Source organism: Aplidium turbinatum, chromosome 8 (genome assembly GCF_918807975.1).
Source record: "Aplidium turbinatum chromosome 8, kaAplTurb1.1, whole genome shotgun sequence".
In the NCBI taxonomy this organism is placed as follows: domain Eukaryota; kingdom Metazoa; phylum Chordata; class Ascidiacea; order Aplousobranchia; family Polyclinidae; genus Aplidium; species Aplidium turbinatum.
In genome coordinates, this window is record NC_137479.1 from 5,127,953 (window position 1) to 5,148,388 (window position 20,436).

General features: G+C 37.9%; 1 protein-coding gene and 1 pseudogene across 1 annotated transcript in view; both read right to left on the minus strand.

The window, feature by feature from the left end:
- The window catches only part of LOC145776329 (receptor-type guanylate cyclase gcy-28-like), a 77,642-nt gene that overhangs the window by 52,402 nt on the left and 4,804 nt on the right, over positions 1-20,436 (minus strand). Inside the window, exon 2 of the mRNA XM_082587730.1 lies at positions 734-960. The gene's annotated coding sequence lies outside the window, so the exon portion shown is untranslated. The remainder of the gene's footprint in view (positions 1-733; positions 961-20,436) is intronic.
- On the minus strand, positions 13,161-13,803 carry LOC145775392 (uncharacterized; annotated as a pseudogene).

The following is a 20,436-nucleotide window of genomic DNA, read 5'->3' on the forward strand; positions in this document are numbered from 1 at the left end:
TGTTTCTTCGGTCATTATATGCAGACGAAAGGATCCGGGAACTTTAAGTTACAATTTTCCCACGAAGAAATTATGGTTTACCGCTGTGACCACCCATGCACCTGCAACAACCGAATGTTGTGTCAATTGTTGCTTACAGCTGAATAAATTACACCTATTGTGCTGAATGACTACCACAGGTTACAGAACTTTGGATAAAATGATTATCCGGCCCACGAGGATATTTTCTTATAGTAACCTGGTCCTTTCTCAAAACGCTTGGTGACCTCTCGACTAGATTAAAAATGACCAGGGAGAGTTCACAGTTAACAAAATAGTTTTGAAAGTTAAACCCTGCAATAAAATCAGTTTTTACTTTGTTTTAACGCCATGTTGAACCAAACAAGAATTAATTTGCTGACTATAATAGATAATAATTAATTGTTAAGGTAAATCTATCAAAATTATAAAACGTTTACAGAATAATGAAAAACTACTATTATAGTTGCAAATACATAACTTAAAAAAACAAAAACAAGAAAAAATTTGATAGCAGATAAAGCTTACTGGTGCATTTAACGCTTTTATATCATAGTCACCATTAAGTTTCTTCCTCTGGTCAAGGATTGGAGGCAATGAAGCTGCAGGTTTCTCTGTTGCGAGATGTTTCGGCTATTGTATAATGGAAGCAAATGTTTTTCAACTTTCGCCAACTTTATGATATTGTAATTAATTTTACCGTGAAATAAACTACCTGACACCGGGGTAGATTAGAGGCCAGCTCCAATGATTTGCTAAAGGGGCCACTCGGAGAGAGGTGATGTCACATGTCAGGCCAATGATGGCGTCGATATCCAACGTACTATTTCCAGTGACGTTGCAATGTTCCAACAAACTGACTTTATGAATGTCTAACGCTGCCAGGGGTGCCCAGTCCGGATCACATTTTGTGTCTTGGTAGACAACGCTGATAGCTGATTTCTGTATGTAAGCATGACATGAAGTTATAAAGTTTAATTGTGAATACTATCATGGAGCTGCCACTGGGCATGAGTAGAAAACATTTCTCTCTAAATAACTTGAAAACTAACAACTCTATTGAGTAGGCCTAATTGACAATTACTCTGTAGACAACACAGTATACACTACAGCAACGTAAAACGGCATTTAGGCAAAATCATAATGATCTATCGTTTATCTTTTATCTCTGTTTCTGTGCAAGGAGTCGTTTGGTTATGTCTTGAAGCAAAGAGCAGTGATTGTGGCAAAGTCTGGTTCGATTAACAAATTTATAGTTCTCGCTTTTGAGTGCATAGTTTTGATTAATACACTCAACGACAAACTACCTCATATACGGGAAGTGAAAGCGCTCGACTATTTTGTAAATAGTAACTTAGGCTAAGTGAATCTCAAAGTTGTTTGAACAAAGCTACAGGAATGGTCAAGAAGTTGCAATTTGTGTCTTTAGATAGAAATTGGCTGATCTGTATATGCTTTTAATTAAAATGGTGCTCAACTCAGTTTCTAAATTTACGGGTTTTATCTTTCTTGCTCCCCTCCCTCCTCGTGACGCTTCTGCCGAGAGGTCTGTTTATATTTACTGTGTTTCATTCACAGCACGATTTAAGGTTGTGTCAAGAAGCAAGTATTCTATACTTTACAGTAGCCTACCTATTTGATATTACGGCAGGCTCAACACTTAATGGTTCTTAACCTACTTTAAACGGAATGTAGCCTACAGGGTTTGATGATGATTCTTTCTTTCATTTGTTATAAACTATATTTTGGTCAACCATACTTCATTACACTTTGATGGTTACAATTCTATTTGAGATTAAAATATCTCAACTTTCAATATGTAAAAGAATCATAAACTAAAATTCTGTTTTAAATTAGGCCAGGCTCTATAAAGGCGCTGTTGTAGAGCAAATCGTAGAATTCAAAAATTCGCTGTTGTAGAATTCAAAAATTGAGTGGTTACACGCCGAAAACTGGACAATTGATATTCGCAATTTTAGGGCTAACAAAAGCATAACGTCATTGCTTGGAGCTCAGAAGAAAGGTGGGGTTGTTGGTTGAATACGTGGTTGAGCCACGTATACCAAAGTATGTTTCGCTGTTTTCCCTCCGAATTGGGTTAGTTTAGTTTCCTGGTTGCAGGAAAATTTGAGCTGTTGTTGGTTGTGGTCTGGTTGTTTCGTTAGTTTCGTTTTATTTCAAATCAACTTTCATGGAATAAATATCATTTATACTTTACAATTTTCAGTTTTCATGACTTTACTTACCACGAATTTTTTAAATGTAGTTACGTTTGTGCTTGTTTCATTACTTGTAACAATTGGGCTACTTTTAAGCTAGTTTCTAGTGTAATTGAGCTGGAAATTATAAAATATCTGGCAACACTGCAAAAACCCACGTTGCTTTGTGAGCATAGGAAAAAATTGAAAGTTGTGGAATTTTACAAAGCACTTCTGAGCACACTACAAGACAGAAAGCACTTGAAACGTCATAAGACTGTTAAAGCAGTTACGCAGCCAGAAAAAAAAGTTAAGGGGGGCTAATTCAGAAATGTCGGCCGAGTGACTTGCGACGTAGCCAGGAATTTTGAAAAGGGGGGTTTTGAAGGCCGGCGAGCGAAGCCCGACGGCGTGTTCGCCTAAGACGACACCCAGCGGTGGGGATCTGGGAGTCCTCCCGCAGAAAAATTTGAAAAATTACTTTGAATTTGGTGCATTCTGAGAGCAATTTCAACAAAAATGTGGGTATGAATATTCCTGTAAAATAGTTCTGTCTGGTGGCACAGCAAAAGCATAAGATCATGTTTTCTTCGGCATTTTTCCGAAATAAAGCTAAGTCTCTACGGTTTCTTGTTGCTAATTCGTGGCTGAAATATTTGAATGTTCGGTATTGGCAAAACTCCCAACTTTGTTTTAAAGACACAAGGAAACTGAAAGCATCATTCTCAATATCGTGACGTAACACGCGTGCCAAAAAGGAGGGGAGAGTAACTATGATGAGAATAAAGATACTCTTTCAGGCAGTGGCACCCTCCATGATACACAAGCAATATGCTTCTAAAATATGACAACAGAGTTAGACGGATCAAATGAACAATAGGGTGGGCCGTTTTTGACTTTTTTTCGAAATTCAAAAACGGCTAGTCATAATAAGTGGCACATGCATGAAAAAATTACGTGTGCAAAGTTTCATCAGTTTGGGGGTGCATCTTCTGCCCCCGCAGGGGGGTCAAATTTTCAATTTTTTGAAAAAAAAGGGAAATTTCACTTTGCGTTTTAACATAAATTTTTTTCTAATTTTTCTACTGGCTAGTTATAAATTGTAAGTGGGATGTACCCAGAACTTTCTTATGTAAAGGCATGTTCGAAGCTTAAGGTTTACTGCCCCCGCATCGACGACCAAAATGCTGAATTTTCACCAATGTGAGATGCTATTTTGCTATTGCTCAATAAACAAACTTGTCGCAAAAGGGCGAGATGGTGTTAACGCTGTACGCTCATTTATGTTCTGTCCATTAACTTTGCAGGATAATACGAATGAGGTACGAACATCAGTCATATTTATGATAAAGAGTTACAAAAAAAAAGAATAACCTTTTGAAGTCAAATTCTAGAGGTGGGCCTAAATTTCAACGAAATTTGGACCAAATAAAAGAATCTGCAAAGCAAAAATATTTGAAATCGATTGTTGTAGCCTAAGTGTTCCAATTTTCTGCAATGTACTTGACCGTAGGAAAATCGTGTCCCTGTTACAGAACAACAGTTCTTTTTTGATCAAAGAACAACTCGCATTATGGTGATTGATAAACATGATAAATCGGCAACAAAATCTAATTTTAAACGTTTTCCGAGGAGACTCGCAAGATCAGAACAATTCCGTTCTTTACGGACCCAGGAGCAGGCACAAGTAGCGCTTTAGTTAAAACACCTTTAACTTCTTATTCAAGCTCAAAAACTTTGTCATCCAATGAAGAACGCTGCGAATATTTTGATTATCAACCCAGTTTTGCCTCGAAAAACCTCAGAAAAAGCAAGGTTACTTCCAGTTTAGTAGTATTTGCTGAATCATGCGATCGTACTGGTATTTCAGATAGGTTTGCAGCACTTATTGCTTCATCATTTCTACAAGATGCGGGAGTTGTCAATCAGTCATAGATAAAAGCAAAGTGAAAAGAGCGAGAAAAGAAATCAGGTTTACAACTCAAATGGAAAGTAGGCCTATCATGTGCACAAATTTGCAAAGCATATATTTTGATGGCCGAAAAGATTAAACCATCAAACAAGATGAAATTGGTGGGCAACTTCGAAAACGTTTCGCAGTTGAAGAGCACATTACTTTACTTGAGGAGCCAAGTTCTCATTTCATTGTTCATTTTACTGCAGCCAACGGATCTAGTGTGTCAATAGCTACCGGGATTCTTGAATATCTTGGATCCAATAAAATTAGCTACGATAATGTAATGGCAATTGGATGCGATGGAACCGCAATAAACACAGGTCAAAAAGGCGTCGTGATAAAGCTCCTGGAAGATCATTTCCAAAAGCCACTTCAATGATTAATATGCCTACTCCATAGTAATATGAATTGCCTCTTAGGCATCTTATAAAAGATATGGCAATACCAGCAGACCTGATAGCTTCACTCGGCCCATTATAACGCAGCTAGCCACTGTCACACAACTAGATGTTGTAAAATATTAAGCAGTTCCGGCACCAGAGATTGAAATTGATGAAAATGACCTCAGCACTGACAAAAAATATCGTCTACACATGCACAGAACAGTGAAAAGTGGAGATATATCAATTCATTTCGCATATAGGAGTCCAGGTATGATGAACCACTCAAGATGGTTGAACACAGCCAATAGAATTCTACGTTTATATGTTGCATCTAACGCGTCAGCTGTATTGGTGGAACGTGTGGACTATATTATGAATGTTTATATTCCAGTATGGTTTGCCATTATAAAGGAAAGCAATTTCACTAATGCCCAAAAACATTTCTTTAAAATTCTACACTCTGCTCAAAAGCTATCGAATAAAGCTCGCAATATCCTCAACAAAGTAATATAGAGGAATGCGTTTTATGCCCATCCTGAAAACATTTTGATTGCAATCATATGTTATACCAAAGAGTAGGTAAGGAAATTAAGATGGAGAAGAATTTTCAATTCAAGAATATTATCATCTCACAGCACTCGTCAGCAAAAATTCACCCTCTCAATATTGCAGTTCAGTTCCGAACGTTCCCAGCAAACATTGATTGCTGGGCCAGCATCGGCTATATGCTGGGTATGTTGGCACAAGGTCGGCAATTTCGTCCAACATTTTGCCAACATTGCCAACAATACGCCAACAATTTCAATACATCTTATTAAGCGTTCAAAAAGGTCTCAAAGATTTTATTTCAGGTTTATTTGTTTTAAACTTGAAAAATACTAACACAAACCTCTTTTCATGTGGTATTGCTTCTAAACACAGTTGTGTGATTGGTTAACATCGGTCAGAAGCATTGCCAACGTTGTGCCAATTCAAAACAATTTTGGTGTTTTCTTTCAAATTATGCAAATGTATGCCATCATTTTGCTACAATTTAAAATTTTAATTATAGGCTATCAATGCTGTTATTATTTTCTGATACCGTACAAGTATATTATGAATATTTAAGACCAGCGTTGGTGAGAAGAGTAGCCAATGCTTTGCCAACAAAGTACTTTCATTTCAATTTGTTTATGCCAAACTGAGCAGAGGTCTAGAAAAAGGTAGGAGCAACAAAATGCGAACGCGATAACGTGCTTGATACCGAAACAGTTTAAAGTTTCCATTAGCCTACACGTTTCCACAAAATAAACAATTGCAACGTTGGCTATATGCTGGATGTGAGAGCACAAGGTCGGCAATTTCGTCCAACATTGCCAACAATATGCCAACAATTTCAATACTTCTTATTAAGCATTCAAAAAGGTCTCAAAGATTTTATTTCAGGTTTATTTGTTTCAAACTTGAAAAATACTAACACAAACCTCTTTTCATGTGGTATTGCTTCAAAACACAGTTGTGTGGTTGGCTAACATCGGTCAGAAGCATTGCCAACGTTGTGCCAATTCATAACAATTTCGGTGTTTTATTTCAAATTAAGCAAATGTATGCCATCATTTTGCTACAATTTTAATAATATGCTATCAATGCTGTTATTATTTTCTGATACCGTACAAGTATATTATGAATATTTAAGACTAGCGTTGGTCAGAAGAGTAGTCAATGCTTTGCCAACAAAGTACTTTCATTTCAGTTTGTTTATGCCAAACTGAGCAGAGGTCTAGAAAAAGGTAGGAGCAACAAAATGCGAACGCGATAACGTGCTTGATACCGAAACAGTTTAAAGTTTCCATTAGCCTACACGTTTCCACAAAATAAACAATTGCAACGTTGGCTATATGCTGGATGTGAGAGCACAAGGTCGGCAATTTCGTCCAACATTGCCAACAATATGCCAACAATTTCAATACTTCTTATTAAGCGTTCAAAAAGATCTCAAAGATTTTATTTCAGGTTTAAGCTTATTTGTTTTAAACTTGAAAAATACTAACACAAACCTCTTTTCATGTGGTATTGCTTCAAAGCACAGTTGTGTGATTGGCTAACATCGGTCAGAAGCATTGCCAACGTTGTGCCAATTCATAACAATTTCGGTTTTTTCTTTCAAATTATGCAAATGTAGGCTATGCCATCATTTTGCTACAATTTAAAATTTTAATAATAGGCTATCAATGTTGTTATTATTTTCTGATACCGTACAAGTATACTATGAATATTTAAGACCAGCGTTGGTCAGAAGAGTAGCCAATGCTTTTATTACTTATTTCCATTTTTAAAAATATCAATAGCCTACAAACCTTTTTTATGCGGTTTTGTTTAAAAATATGTTTCTGTGAGCAAACATCGGTTAGAAATGTTGCCAACGTTGTGCCAGTTGAACAACTATTCTAAAGTTTTCTTTCAATTTATGCAAATGTACACCATCATTTGCTACAGACCAGGCCAGTGAGAAGATAATTTGGGCCTGGTACCAATGAGATCTTTGGGCCTTTAAACAGTTTTAAAAATAATTCACTACATCTAAATATACGCGGTAGTTTGTTTGTTTTTCCGGACACCTTGAAGAAGTTACGGGCTCCTAACATTATCCAGGGCCCGAGTTCAAAAGTACTCCCTGAACTCCCCTGACACCGCTACTGGTGGGCAATTCCCAGCTTCAGGAGCAGTCATGTTGCCTCGAAATCTCTCCTCAATTTCTTGAAGCGAGATTTCACAAAACGATTGCTACTTGCCTACTTTTACTTTCAACGATCCGGCAAATCGTTTTTTCTCCTCCCGCGGTGCATAGAAAAACACTGCAGGCACAATAATTGTTGTGAAAACTCCATTATGACGTCACTACTTAAAATTTGACTGGGCAATATGACGTGTTGAAGTGAAATAGGCAACAAAGCTTTAGAATGCGGCGATGTGTGATATCAACGTGAGGAGATGCAATTTAGCAGAAGAACTTGGTTTGTTTTGATGAAGGAAGACAAAGGCCATGACTTAATCCTTTGCTAAAGGGATTATGACGTCACTCGATTCATTTCGACTGTTCAAGCATGGCGGTTGTGCACAATACACAATTACGTGGAGAGCCGGAGAGCCGAAAGCACAATGCTTATGTGAACAGCGCTAAGAGGAATTTTCGCTTCTTGCATCGAAAATATAAAAAATCGAATTCAATTGAGATATTAGTTTTAGAAATGATCAATTAGAAATGAGCCGAAAGAAGTTTTAGAAATGATCAAAATGAAACTATAGGAATGACTTACGACAATGTTTATGAAAACCTGGTAAGTGAATGTCTTTTATTCATTGAACCTGAAATAATTGCGTAAAGTCGTTTTTGTCACTAGGCTACGTTTACACAATTTAAAGAAAGTTATAAAACTCAATTTAGAGAAAGTTATAAAACTCAATGACCAATGGAAAACTTTCATATGAAATATTCTCGTGACAAATTTAGTGCCAGTGCTCCTAGATGAGTGCTAAGAAGATATCAGCAAAGTAGCAGAGCTTGTGATGTCCCACAACATGTGTAGGGTTTTGCTCAATCTTTGATTTTGCTGCTCCGGCAGTGTTTGCCTGACTGCTTGAATGTGTTTGTATTTTTATGTCGTGTGGATAGGTCTGTGATGGTTGTAGAGTATTTGCAAATGTAGCTTTCATTGCCGTCAACTGAATAATAATAATAATAACATGTTTTATTTTGCGCCCATTGCGACAACATAGCCTACAGTAGCCTACACTGCGACCTACATACGCAACACACGACTGGAATCCCAAATAAAACTTTAAACGTTGGCTGTCATTTGTAACAGTCGAAAATGTCTGTAACAAGTGCTGAAGCTTTTTAATATGATGGATGAAACCCCTGTCATTACATTTGATTTACATTTTGCAGGTGGCAAATTTAAGTTAAGTTGTTGGCAAAAATGCAAGCGATTGTATCAGTGAACTTATTCCAACTATTATTATCGAACACAACACAGTTCAAGTCATGTCGAGAACAAAGAAAGAAAAAAAAACATCGTGAAGTCTAAGCACTCGTTTGATTGTTTAAAAAAGAATCTGAAAAAGGTTGTTCTTGGTGAGTACGGATAAATGTTTCTACTGTACTACGACTAAATGATTATGTCATAACTATGCCATTTTGCTCTTTTGATTAATGTATGATGTAATTGTGAAGAGTATTGAGTAATGTATGAAAATGTTTTAGTGGTGTACTCGCATTGATGTGAACAACGAACATGGTGGTTAGTAGGCTATGTCGGCATTATGCTGATTTGACACTTCTTTTTTTACTTTCATGATTAGACATGGTGATGGCTGCTGTATTGAAAGCTGCTGCCGTGCAGCAAATTGATGAAGAGTTTCAGAGTGATTTCGAAATTGGAAGGACAGGCAAGGTGGCCGAAAGCGGCAAAAACTAACTTTTGGTGACCTTGTTGTATGTTTGAAAGACAACTGCGAATGTGTTGCTTTAGTTGTTGAATAACTATCTGTACACGCAATTAGAATGTATTGGAACTTGATTATCGCTCTGCGTGGCGCAAAATCGAATGATAAGTTTTTTGTCACGCACGTTGGAGAGAGGGATATTACCATGGATATTACATTGATATTGCAGATTGTCAATTAACTTCGTATTATCCTGGACAACAACTGATCAAAATCCTACACTGTTGCCAAACAGCCCTCTTGAATTAAATATTTTTGTTTCATTCGCAGGAATTCAGAATGATAAAGATACGCAAGAAAAAGCTGCTGATGTGCAATGAATATCCATCTGTCAATACGATTTGATGTAGCTTGTTTCTAATAAATGTGAAAATATAAGAAGCTCGGCTGTTACTTTGCTTTGTCAGAAAGGGAGTAGTGTTGCTTATAAATCCGTGTTGCTGCTGTTCTTTCGCCCAAGGATTAGCTAGGTTCAACAATAAACTTTTGGTGATAAGCGAGGTTTAGGTACAGAGACGTTTGGCAAATGTAAATGCCAATGCTGTTCAGATGTTTTATGCACCAGCTTGCTTCGCATGGCCAACCTTGGTCAAAGCGCGGGCATCACAATAGTCAATAAGTCAGATGAAGCAGCGTCATGGTGCATAAACGTCAACCAGAATTTAGGCTCCAGATGAAGCAAAATGGTGCACAAGCCATCTTGCCAACGCTGGCCAGATACAGATGCCAACGTTGGCAAGATGAAGCAAAATGGTGCATAAAACATTTTGCCAATGTTGGCAAGATACAGAAGCCAATGTTGACTAGATGCAGAAGTCGACGTTGGCTAGATGCAGACGCCAACGGTGGCAAGATGCAGACGCCAACGCTGGCCAGATGCATCCAAATGGTGCATAAAACATTTTGCCAACGTTGGCAAGATGCAGAAGTCGACGTTGGCTAGATGCAGACGCCAACGCTGGCCAGATGCATCCAAATGGTGCATAAAACATTTTGCCAACGTTGGCAAGATGCAGAAGCCAACGTTGGCAAGATGCAGTAGCCAGCGTTGGCAAGATGCATAATCCAACGTTGGCAAGATGCAGAAGCCAACGGTGGCAAGATGCAGACGCCAACGGTGGCCAGATGCATCCAAATGGTGCATAAAACATCTTGCCAACGTTGGCGTCTGCATCTTGCCAATGTTGCGGCCAACTTCTTGCCAATGTTGCCCCAACAATCAATGTTTACTGGGTTACTTTGAGATGATAGACTGGCAAAATATTCCAGTTACGAACCCCCAGCGATGCGTAGTGTTGACAGCAATGTGATAAAAGAGCACATCAAAACAATGATGCCTTCACAACAGTTGTTTTCTACGTTTTCTCTGCCACACACAACAGATGCTCAGCACATGTGCTGGAGAGCATTGAAAGAGATGAGTAGCCTACATTAAAGCAATATTACAATCAAGGAAAAAAAATCCTAGGTTCCAGTCGAAACAAGATTTTATGATTCATTAGACTTCAGCCAGAACTAAATTTGAGCAATAATCTGGGGAACTGGCTAAAAGACTTTGTTGTTTGTTGTATTTTTGACACAATTTCGTTTTTTTTTTTGTTAACACAAGTTCTTGTTTATCGTTACATGGCTGTCAAACAAAGTTTACTCTTGTATGTGGTTCTGTAGTAGCCTATCAAGTGAGCGTTTAATGGTTTATAAATGACAAATTTGTGTAAACAAGATCATGATAACAATTCACGTGGAACTGTACAGTAGGCTACATTCCATTTACGGAACCTGCAGATCATATTGCTTTTATTCTGAAGTAAATTATAGGTTGCGTGTTATCAGGGCCTCCGAGAGAAATCAGCACTGGTCGGGAAACAATACGAAAAATGGGCCCCATAATATCTTTTAGCAAATATACAACTAATTTGTATCTTGCGTTGCATGTTCGTGTTAAGCTGAAATTAGCCTACTTTCCTCAGCATGAAAAGAACTTCCTTCAATGTAAAAATCAACAATAATCACTGGATTACACTTGCAGCAAAAATCCCATTGAGGCAAACTATTTTGTCTAGAAAGCTTTGTAAACCACAATACGGGCAACGAAAATAGTTCAACCAAGCTTTTAATTCAGGAGTGTCCGAACTTTTTCCAACACGGAGTTGGCCCCTGGGCTGGACTTTGGACATCCCTGATTTAATTCAACCCTTTCTGGACTTTTTGCAATGCAAAGTTACGGATCACAGCATCAAATAATAAAATTTTGCGACGTTGGAATTGATGTACAACATGTATAGTTAGGCTTTTCAATCGGTTTTGAGTCATAGGCCTACTGGAGCGCAAATAATTCTTTACAAATTTCAGTAATTGCTAAAACCACGTTCTCAAAGCGCAACCGTTGGAGGTAGCTACCAGAACACAAAAAAAAATCATAACAAAAGTAGGCTACTTGGAAAAACCTTTCTAAATTTGCAATCAATGATTCCTTGTGTAGAGATTATTGGGGTGGTTCGTTCTGGTTTGCAACTGAAGTTTGCTGTGTGGCTTTCTGTCAAAAGGACCAACTCATCCAAAATGTCTTGAAAAATGTCATTGTTGTAGCCTACAAATTGTTTAAATTTGGCCCACATGCCCGCAACTGCACAACAGAAATACGATGAAATTTTCATGGAACTTCAAACTCATCGACGATATGTTTGAGTTTGTTGATACATTTGTCAATTCCAACAACTATCCAATGCTTTACAATGTACAGTAGAATACATTTCCTTCGAATGATTCAGCTAGTTAAGTGGAGTTATAAAAGCGTTCTGTCCTCAGGAAAAGAAAATTATTTTCTTTTAAATTTATAATTGGCACAGCAATTTTAGCTTGCGAGTAGTAGCCTACTCTTCTCAGCTTTCTCTTATATAGATTACACCTTCCTTTAATGTCATTAAATTCATCAGTGAATCTTGTTTAGGACGGTAATGCACATAATGCAAAGCAGTCACAAATTTAAAACTGCTAGTTGTAGGCTACTTTAGCATTGACTCAGCTTCCGATCAAGCTCTTGTTGGTTCCAACTTGATGCATTTAAGAAACGTCTTTAGAGCTTCAATTGCAAAAGGGTAATGTAAAGCATTGGGTTTGACTGCACCACGCCTTGATTACCCTCTCAAAGTCAATTTTCTTTTCAAGATGATAGGACAGCTTTCTTTAGATTTTTCAGAATTTTTTCTCTGACTGGGCTATAACTTTAAAGATGCCACAAGCTTACAGATAACACTGTGCTGCGTTTGAAAATTTTTTCGCAAAGGTCAAAGATGTTTTAAGTGTTTCTGAATCAATTTTTTGCGCTGAAGTCAAAAATGCAACCAGTTTTTTTCAATCAGGTCAAGTTTTTTTTTTATCACATGTTTAATTATGCTAGCTTTGGTCATTATTGTGCACAGAGAAACTAATTTCTGTGGTAGTTTAATTGGTCATGCATGTTGTCAATTTTCGCAAGATGGTATTTTTATTTGAATGCAAGGTTTTTGCAATGACAGCCATTTTAAATACTACAAAAATATAATGACACAGTGAAATAAAGGCACTTACAACTAACCAAGAAAGCTTCCTAACACATAATTTTGTTCAACGGCGAACAACCTAACAGTAGAAGTTGATATGTACACTATAGACACGTGAACACTTAACATCACAGATGTGTTTTAAATGCGAAATACTTGCCAACATCAATGTGTGAAATAAAAACGAAGTGTTCAAAATAGCTTAACACAGAAAACGTTGTTCGGCACATGATGATATTCCGACGATATATACAATAACAATATAAATACAAATGATTTATGCTGACAAAAAGTGTCGCTTCAAAGATTTTCTTCTATGTGTGGAATTGGGAAGATCTCTTTTTAAGCACCAACAGTAATCTGCAAGCATGTTTACTTCCCAGTATCCTTCGTACCTTTCTTCCATCTGGCGAAGGTCTTCGTGGAACCTCTCTCCATGTTCTTCTCTGTAGTCACCACAGTTGTCAGGAAAGTAATCCGAATGCGAACTCAGAAAGTGCATTTTCACAGACATCCGGGCTCCAAGGGTTGAAAGCTTTCAAGCAGCTCTTTAACCTGTGCTTCGTAATCAGGGCTTCTATTCTTTGGTGAGATTTAAATCTCGTGTTAGGTCATTCAGCTCAAGCTGTGTAAGAGGCTTGGGTTGGCTTGTACTTTGCTCTGCATCCCATGTGTCTTGTTCACTTGCTTCGCTCTCTGTTGATGAAAAACACTCCATTTCACTTATTTTTCCAGGTGGTTCTGGAACAGGTATACCAGGGCCATGTGATAGTGGTTTCATGGCTGAAGGAACATCAGGGTACTTCACATATTGTTTGTTCTTCCAGTTTATTCCTGAAATGAAAAAGAACACTGTTACTCTTAAATCAAACAATAAATGAAAATGCCTCCATACAGTACAAGTATCAGCATACCTTGTAAGTTGGTCATGCGAAAATAACAATCAGTGACATGGTCTTTTCCTTCTCTCCATACCATAGGAATAAAAAAAGGAAAGCTCTTTATTTTCTTTAGACTCCATAATCTCAAGCTTTCAATGAATGCTCTAGAACATATGTGCGGAGCAAATGCCTTGTCCTGATCGCCTAGTTTTACTCCAAAGTACTCATAATATGCTTTCTTAACAAACTGCATAATTTTTGCTTGGCGACTATGCAGGGTGACCTTGCCACATAACAGAACCTGTCTGCATCATTTTTGCACTTTCTCATTGTACTGTAAAAACAAAACTTATCATTATTACACAAACGTGTCAAATATACTGACGTGGTAAAGTATTGAGTGCACATAAGTCTTTACATAGCTAATTTCCAAATAAAGTACAATAACTATCATCTTAACTGCACACTAACGCAACCTGTAAAAACCAGTTCATATGTTTAACTTTTCAAGCATCGGGTGCATTCGTCATGTTCTTCTCATTGTGATGTCACTAAAGTTTCATCAAAACTTAATTCATTTGCTAAATTATTTTTATGACATCACAAATCTCAATCGCAAGACCCTGAAAGCAGCAGTTGTCGAAAATTTCAAATGCAGTTTGCCAAAAAACTAGACCTGATGGAAGAAAACGGATAACAGTTTTGGGTTCAGCATCAAAAAGTACACTAAGAACCGTCAATACTTTAGTAGCCTTAAAATTAACGCAGCACAGTGTAATCAATTAATTCAAAAATGATAAGACATTTGAACAAGTCTGTCTGTAGGCAACATTATGAATTCCAACTAGATTTATGAATTCCAACTTGAACAAAGCTGTTAGGCTAAGCTAGCTTAACATTGCTAGCAACATTGCTAGATTTTTTATGGTTTGCATGAAAGAGTTGAGTTTTGTTGCAGTTGTCATTTCATGCTGCAGGATTCATATTACATGTTCACATGTGCAATATTACTCTGTGAACCGACGTTGCATAATGTTTTTGTTTTTTCACAAGTTAGGGAAAGGTGGGGTGAGTTGAGCAATGGGGTAAGTTGAGCAACCCCTAGTTCCGGGAAAACGGAAAAGCTAAAACGAAATTTTCCGACGCCAAGTTATTTTACCCATAATGCCTTTTAAGCCACTGTATCGATCTAAACAACTGGAAGCTTTGTTTAGGAATGGTTCCACTTTTTTGAGTTTAGGTGCTTAGGAGTAAATATTTGGCAGCGGCGGAAATTTCTGTTTATTGAATTATTAGTAGAGATAGATGAAATTCGTTTTGCAATTGAGGTAGACGCTGTCTGTAGGCAACATTATGAATTCCAACTAGATTTAAGCAACAACATCCATAATCCAAAAACTCAAGTAAAGAAAAAACTCACTACCTTCCAAAATCACATCACGAGAAGCATGGCCAATAAAAGGCTACTTGACCAAACGAAAACAGAAGATCTTTTAACTATGACAAAATTACATCCAATTGCAGCAATAATAAAATCAAAAGTTTTAAAACTGTTCGTCCACATAAAAAGATCACAATTCGGAATCAGCAAAGTTTGCACAGAAGGAAAAGTAGAAGAAAAAAGAAAACGTGGCAGACAACCAAAACGATGGCAAGACAACATCCAATCGTGGACCGGACTCAACTTGGCGACAATGGGAGAGCTGGCTCAAAATCGCCACTCTTCGAAGCAAATAACTCATGATGATGCAGGCGGAGATGATGACTAATGATGATCCATAAACAAAAAATATACAGGATTCACTTTCTTTAATCGTGCTTGGACTGATACCTTTAACTTTCCCAGATAACTTAAGTTGAATACAACATCCTATGCCTGGCCAACGCAGATTTTGAAGTTAAGGTTCAGGTGTCAAGCAAAAATAGTTCCCGCTTTGCTAAAACAGCACCAGTTTTCAAGTTGAAACTATCAATACAATCGAAACCGTTCAGTGATACAGAAATCATTTCAGTTTCAGATTTTACGTCTTGAAACTGTTCAACATCGCCTACCTTAACACGAAAATAATTTGATCTTGATGAGAAGCATCGAGAGTGACATTTACAATGATTGAGAAATACTTGGAACTACGCACTTCATGTAAGAATTTGTTGATTATTTAGTTGGTACATTTTTACTTTAGTACTAAAAATGGCCCCCCTCAAAAGTGCAAAAACAAAAAACTACTCGTTTTTCCTTTACAATGTTTTGCTAGGGGGAAACTGGCCCGACTTCCCCCCCTCTCGGAGCCACTGCGTGTTATAGCTACAACTGATCAAACGTAGGCTACTATTGCTTTTTATTTAAGCAAGACTACGTCTTATAATTTGTCAATTTGTATCATCCTACAAAGTTAGTGGACAGAACATAAATGAGCGTACAGCGTTAACACCACCTCGCCCTTTTGCGACAAGTTTGTTTATTGAGCAATGACAAAATAGCATTTCAAATTGGTGAAAATTCAGCATTTTGGACGTCGATGCGGGGGCAGTAAACCTTAAGCTTCGAACATGCCTTTACATAAGAAAGTTCTGGGTACATCCCACTTACAATTTATAACTAGCCAGTAGAAAAATTATAAAAAAAAATTATGTCAAAACGCAAAGTGAAATTTCCCTTTTTTTTTCAAAAAATTGAAAGTTTGACCCCCCTGCGGGAGCAGAAGATGCACCCCCAAACTGATGAAATTTTGCACACGTAATTTTTTCATGCATGTGCCACTTTTTATGACTAGCCATTTTTGAATTTCGAAAAAAAGTTAAAAACGGCCCACCCTAATGAACAAACCCTATCACAAAGTCATAGTACCAATGCTAATTTGTCTTGGATTAGAAAAAAAGAATCTCAAAATCCCTAACACTGAGCTAGAGAACCTGCTACATAAAAGCCAAAAAAGATAGTTTCTGTCAATTTAAAAACTTTCTATATGCCTTCTGAAAATCTACAAAATGTGACAAAAAGGGATGTAATTTGGTCAATCACCTTTGCTGGCTTTAAACACACGCCTATGCAGTGTTGGGCGCGATAACTCATTTTTCAGTTAAGCGATAACGATAATCGATAAACTAAAAATGCCTAAAGCGATAACGATAAATAAAAAAAAAGTTAAGCGATAACGATAAACGATAAAATTATCGCCGATAATGTCCGATAACCATAATTTTTTTTCATGATTAGTGCTGCCCCATCCCATGCAGCACGAACTGTTTCCATCAACATGACGTAAAATCGAACATAATATACTGTAAAGGGACAAAACTTTTTGTAAGTTATGCATGAATAGAATCGCAACAGCGGCAGTGGGTATTAGGGTGACCCAAAAAAAAAACTAAATTTTGATTTTTAAACTTTTTCTTGTTTAGACCTCTGCATTGTGGTCCAAAATGACACCTTGCCAAGTTTGGTTGAGATTGATCTACATTTGACGCCCTAGCACTCGGCCGGTACCCCCCGCCGAGTCAAAATCGGTCAACCTGGCTGTATCTCAGCGACCGGTAGGCCTAGAATTCTCAAACTTGGCTTTAAAGAAGCAGAATGCATGGTTTCCTATCTAACTTCCAGAGGGTTTTGGGGTCTAAAACATTTAGTTTATGAAAAAAATGTAAAAAACACATTTTTGACCAAATGTGGCACCCCTAAACGTGTAATGGTCAACTTTTAGTGTAATATACAACACCAATAACACAAAATTTAAAATACAAGCAACGTTTGTTTTATCACAGACAAGTTTTATTGTTTTTGCACTTTGGTTTACCACTTAAATCTTAATATTTTTTTCAAATGACCACTCCCAGTCTCTTTATTTAAAACATTCAGTAGCCTACCACTGCAAACTGGCTTCTTTTTTTTTCACTCTTTCGTCTTTTTCCTTTGTGTCTTGCCATCCCAGTGGAGCATCCACACACTCCCTTTATTTTGTATTGTCATCACCAATTTATTTGACATAAAATTGTCTTATTTTTGTAACTTAGATCAGGGTTGCCAATTTGGAAAATTCTCTGCCAAATTTGTAAAATCTGGCAGTTTTTTTTGTAAAAATGGCACTTTCAACTTTCAGCAAAATATAAAACTATGTTTTTTAATATTATGCCATTTTCAGATTTCTGTGGTATCATTGTGATAAAAGTTAAGTTACCGGTATTATCATAAAATGCAAACTAGGCGTGAAACATGTTTGTGGCCCTTTGGAAGATCTTTGTATCCTTGTGATGACGATTTTTCATATCAAGGAAGATTGCCTCCAACTGTTGAAGATGTTCTGTTTAATTTTCGTTCAAGCCACCAAAAACAACAAGAACTAACTTCCAGGCAGTCTTCTCTCACAGATGCAGCAAAAGGAACAGTGAAAGAAATTCAAAATTGGTGGATAAAGGCTGGGTACAAGTGTAAATCGGAACATAAACTTGTGTTGCAAATACTAGACCTCGATAAAACTTGGAAGCAGCTAACCCAAGTTTACAATAAGATAACGAATAAAACTAGAAAACTAACTCCTGCCACTCACAAGAAGCAAGAAAAGTTTCTTAAAGACAGTAAAAAGACTTTTCAAGTGGTTACCAAGGCATACGAAGAATACTTGAAACTATCTCTATCAACCACAACTGATCCTAAAGCTAAAGAAAGATTTCAAGCAGACTATCAATACTTGGTGAATATGCATCGCCTTGATGGTGACGAAAGATATGGAAGTCTTGGTTCCAAAGATGTGACACTTGCTTCTGCTAAAAAGAAAGCTGATGAAAGAATAGCAAAGCACATAATCACAAGCTCAAACCCTCTGGGTGAGGAAACTCCACACTGTTCTGGAAGTCTGACTCACGATAGCTCTTCAGACACTGGGACTGAAACATCGATTTCATCATCGGATGAGTCGGTATGCATACCCATAGCAAAAAAGAAAAAGATGGAAAAAAACACAATGACTCTCACCCTAAGCAAAGATATGTTGAAAACAGTAAGCTTACAAGCTGATGTGTATGGTTTAAGTACACGCCAGCAGTTGAAATATACAGCCAATTTAATCGAAGGTGCAGGTGGAGACATAAATGACATCAGCTTGTCTCAAACCAGTCTTTTGAGGTATAGAAAAGAAGCTCGACAGAAAAAGGTTAAACAAATTGACGATGAAAATGCAGCTTTGTTACAAAATGAAGAGAGTGTGTGGGTGCTCCACTGGGACGGCAAGACACTCAAGAAAAAGATACATACAGGAAAAAAGAAGCCAGTTCTTGCAGTGGTACTGAAATGTTTAAATAATGAGGCAGAAGTGTTGGTTGATGTGATAAACATGACGGACTCAAGTGGATCAAAAAATGAAACAAGAAAGGTGATTGAAGCACTGAATGCTGTCAATTTTGACATAAAAACAGTTTTGGGTCTTGTTTTTGACACAACTGCAGTAAATAGTGGTTATAAAACTGGCGTCACCGTTCAACTTCAAAGCCATATAGGACAAAGTATCCTTCAACTAGCATGCAGGCATCATATCATGGAGCTTGTTTGTGGTGGAGCAGCTTCAGTGGTCTATGGTGACACAGAATCACCACATGAAGCTGTATTTAAAAGCTTTGCAGAAGTTTGGGTGAACATAAACGTTCAAGTTTATGAAACTTTCCAAACGAACAACAGAAAATTAAATGGGATCAAAGAGTCAGTTCTAGATTTCTTGTTCAGTTGGCTTCAAAATGGGAAGAACATACGAGAAGATTACAAAAAGTTGGCTGAATTGTCCATTCTTTTTCTTGGTGGTACTTTCCCACTTGGATACAATTATACGTTCAAGGCTCCAAGTGCATTTCATCGTTTATACCATTCAAATTGCCTTGTTCAAGCAGCAGTTATCAGAAAATCCGCCTTTTACCAAAGATTGTGACCTTGGGAATATATATTCACTGGCTGCTTTTTTAACACTTTTTTATGTTAAATATTGGTTTACATCCCCAAGTTTGACAAATGCTGCAGTGAATGACTTAGAAATGTGGAACGCTCTCACAAATGCCATTCAGCTCATCTCTAAAAGAAGCAGCTTAGGCTACCCTGACCTTTTCCTTGAAATGGCTGTTGCTGCTCGTGCAAAACTCAACCTGCACCTGTGGTACCTCACTGAGCGCCATGTTGTGTTTGCTTTTGCAAGTGATCGTGTGAGCATATCCACCAAAGTACGAATGTGGCAAAAGATGCAAACATTTCGATCAAGTTCCGAGAGAGCCGTTATTGGAAAGGGCTTAGTTCAAATGCCTTCTATTCAAAACTCCACTCGCTTGCCGGACTTGATTGGACCAGACTCTTTTGAACTCTTTAGAGTTTTGCCTAAGTTTGAATGTTTAACTCATGAAAGTCCCAGATCTTGGCACCATATGGAGGAGTTTTCATCATTCAAAGCTCTGCTACAGAACATGCCTTGTACAAATGATGTTGTGGAGAGAGTTTTGGGCATGGTCACTGATGTTGAGGAAAGGGTTTCTGCCCCAAGAAGTGAGAAAGAGTTGAACAAAGCAATTAAAGTCACTCATGATGATGATGATGGCGTATGAGCGATCTTTCCAGGCTAGATTGGAGGGCAGGAAATCTTCAGCCACTCGGCAGTCTCGTCGTCCAGGATTCTCAGACCATGCGCACCGTGTGGAGGCCGGTGGGGTAGGCAGTGGTGGATGACATGGTCTGCGGTCTGTTCCGTGGCACCACACTCGCATTCTGATGAAGGAGCCAGGCCCCATTTGTGCATGTCCGAACGAAAGCGGCCGACGCCAGTTCGCAGGCGGTTAAGCCTGACCCACGCAAGCCTTGCGAGGGACATCCCTGGTGGACGGGGATCGGCGTTGGGTATGAAGTCACGGAGCGTGGAGGTGTGATTTTGCCACTCCGTGTTCCACATGTGGTTTGTCCAGTGTGCCGCACTTAAACTAAGTTCTTCTGCGTTCTTAAGGAGTTGT